The 3091-nt window shown below is 29.3% G+C and overlaps 1 long non-coding RNA gene across 2 annotated transcripts in view; it reads left to right on the top strand.

The window, feature by feature from the left end:
* LOC107452909 (uncharacterized) overlaps positions 1 to 3091 on the top strand; it is a 37460-nt gene that overhangs the window by 28475 nt on the left and 5894 nt on the right. For both annotated transcript variants that reach the window (XR_011636681.1, XR_006226390.2), the window contains exon 2: positions 527 to 637. This is a non-coding gene — a long non-coding RNA (uncharacterized lncRNA). The remainder of the gene's footprint in view (positions 1 to 526; positions 638 to 3091) is intronic.

The raw sequence follows: 3091 nt of genomic DNA, 5'->3' as shown, positions 1-3091 counted from the left end.
TTAGTTGTTGTTGTTTATTTAGTTGTATTTAGTTTCAATAACTTTTCTTTATAATGCAATAAAATCTGGCGAGCAGCTATTTAAACGATCGAACACTTCGTTTGTTTATTTGTGGCTTGAAGTTAGGCTCGCAGAAAATGCCGTTCATGGGTTAAATTTAGTAGGAATAACACAACCTGTGACGTAGGCTATAGTATACCCAATTGTTAACAAAATACTTTTCATTCATCCACTCAATTTCAAATACATTTTTTTTAAAACTCGTAGCGGACCACGCTTGATGTTAATACAGTTTTTTTTTTCGAATATTAATTCATTGATTGAAGTTAATCAAGTCATTTTAAATTAATTAAGTCATTTTTTTGTTGATGACTTAAGCAGGAATTGACTCTAAATTTTTTTTAACATTACTTGTTTTAATAGCTTTTTTACAGATCGTTATTTTACTATGCATTAGGACCCCACATTAATTCCAATGTTTGCTCATATATTAAAGCTCTGTTGATATTTCTCACTTTGTATGTAGCGATATCTTTATTGGGATCATTTTTCAAGCTAAAAACTCGTCAATGAGCTTTACTTGTGAAGTAGAATGTGACAGCTACAAGATTAAGCGAACTCGCTATATTGAGATATGGTAAGTGATATTAATTTGCTCTCTGGCTTAATACCAGCAAGAACTCACATATGACAAGTTAATTTAATTAAAATCAATGTTATTTAATTAAACGTAAGAAATTTAGTTAATATTTAAAGATCTAAAGATCAGTATGAGCATTTTCTGATTTACAAAATGAAGGAAAATGGTATGAAATTAATGGAAAAAAATTATGCCATGAATATTAAAATCAATTAAGAATTTAAGCATCTGATTTTTTCAACAAACTTGACTTATCACTACAAAATAAAAGGAAAATTGTTGACCCGTTGATTGTTTATTTGATTACTTACAAAGGATTTTAGAAAATATTTGGACAGATGTTGTATAGGGCGTAATAAAACTATTGACTAATTATAAAAAAATGTTTTTTAAATTTATTTGGAATGTAAAACATTCTGTACAAGGCTGAGGTAGGTCAGAACATTTTGGACAAAAGGTTTCCTCAAATTTCTTCGTGCCTTTGGTCGGTATAGTTTGTCTACAGTAAGAACTCCCCAGCCATTCGTCTGAACCCGTGGCGGTGACTATGGTAACGAGATATAACTATTTCAAGTAGGGGTGTGGGGTCACTGTTTAGGGCAAGTTTTGGCTCCCGGTCGATGAAAGAAAAGGAACCTTTTTCTCCGGTCTATTGTGTTAGCCCTATAGTCCATTCCACCTTAAGTTGGCACTGGAGAGAAAGGTAGGAAATGTAATACTCCGCTTTTGAAAAGTAGTTCTTCGCTATTTTGGAATTAATTGCAGTTTAAATGCGCGTACAAATATAAATAAATGTTGCATAGTAAGAAAAGTATATCTTGAAACATTCATTAGAAGTTTTTCATGTTTAAATATATTTAACTTATAAATACCTTCTCAGTAAAGCGAATGTACAAAGAAGAAGGAGGTGTTTTAGTTTGGCGCTGAATTAGCTTTCAATGACAAGGAATTGGCTCATTGGCTATGTTTCTACACTGGTCAGCCAGCTTTTCCATTCGCCTTGGCTTTGCTTAAGTGTCCTATCTCTTGTGCAGTTCTTATTTCGTTTTTTTTTTTTCTTCTTCTTTTTTTTTTGTATTTGATTATTTAATTTTCTAAATATTAACCTCATCTGTACAACCCCAATAGACAGGTGAATATTATTAAACTGATGACAGTTGAGCATATTTGCTGTGTTGTGTGAACAACGCAGCAAATTCAACATGTGATTTTATTATAATTTTTTTACGACAAAAGAAAAAATTGTTTTCGCTTTATTCGATCTCTGTAAAGATTCAAATTTTGCGTCTTTTGCGCCATGTTTAGTTCTGAAGTACAATTCGCTTTTTATAGGAGCTTAAATAATGTAAAAATTTAAGATTTTTAGTTTGTTCAATTAAATGGACTTTTAAATATTATCTGAAATACAATTTCCATAATAGAAGTGTTAATCCGTTAGTTATAAACTAATAAAATGTATAGGAATTGAAATAATTTAAAAAAAGACGCAAAATTTGAATCATTAATTTAATTTAAACATCGAAAGGTTAATTTAAACCAATCAATATTTTAATAATTACTTTTGAAATACAAAGGCCAAAAAGCTGAGAAATCCTTTCTCTTATGTAGAAAATATTAAGATATTTCAGTATCTGACGAAATATTTCGAGACTAACTAATTCTACTGTACTTAAATAACAAATTATACGGATTTTTCTCTTAAGCCTCCTTTCACCTGCAAAGGTCCTGAAAAGTAAAGGAAAGTTCTGATATTTCAAAATATGTATTTTCTTTTGAAGAAATGCGCCTACCCATTCAAGTAGAATTTCGCCTGATGTGAAATTGTGGCTTGAATTCAATTCAGGGCTACCCCACAAAGAGTTTTCAGAAGGAACTGTCAACTGTTAAAATATTAAATGAATAACATGATAACCACCAGGATAGGTGGCTATCATGTTATTCAAAGAGTTCCTGTTGAGTCTAAGAGGGTGGAATATTTGGCAAACAAACAGTACGCCCCCATATGGATAATACTAATTATTTTTTTTCAGGTAAGTGCTTTTGTCTCTTAGAAGCAAATACATTTCAGAAGAAAAAAAATTTTGTAGTAAAAAAAAACTTTTCTGAAAATGTTTTTTTAATTTTTTATTTATAAAAAAAAAAAAGAACAGTAAATATTAAAAAAACATAGGTATGATATTTTTCATGATCAATGATTTCCTGCCTATGTTGACTTTTTCTTCCCCAACAAAACACCAATGAGGGATAAATTAATGTACATTAATCTACAAAAAATAAGCATATAAAAATAAATATTTAAAACAAAGTATTTATGCGCATCTATGCATTTCGTTTTTTTTTTACTTAGATTTCAGCAAAAAAGAATCTTGTCAAATATATTTTTTTTGTTTAAAATTAGTTTCGTTTAATTAAAAAATTATAATAAGAAAAAAAAACAGTAAGTATTATAAA

The sequence above is a fragment of the Parasteatoda tepidariorum genome, chromosome 4 (assembly GCF_043381705.1).
Source record: "Parasteatoda tepidariorum isolate YZ-2023 chromosome 4, CAS_Ptep_4.0, whole genome shotgun sequence".
Lineage (NCBI taxonomy): Eukaryota > Metazoa > Arthropoda > Arachnida > Araneae > Theridiidae > Parasteatoda > Parasteatoda tepidariorum.
Note: the sequence above shows the minus strand (reverse complement) of the source record. Positions and strands in the feature narration are given on the sequence as shown.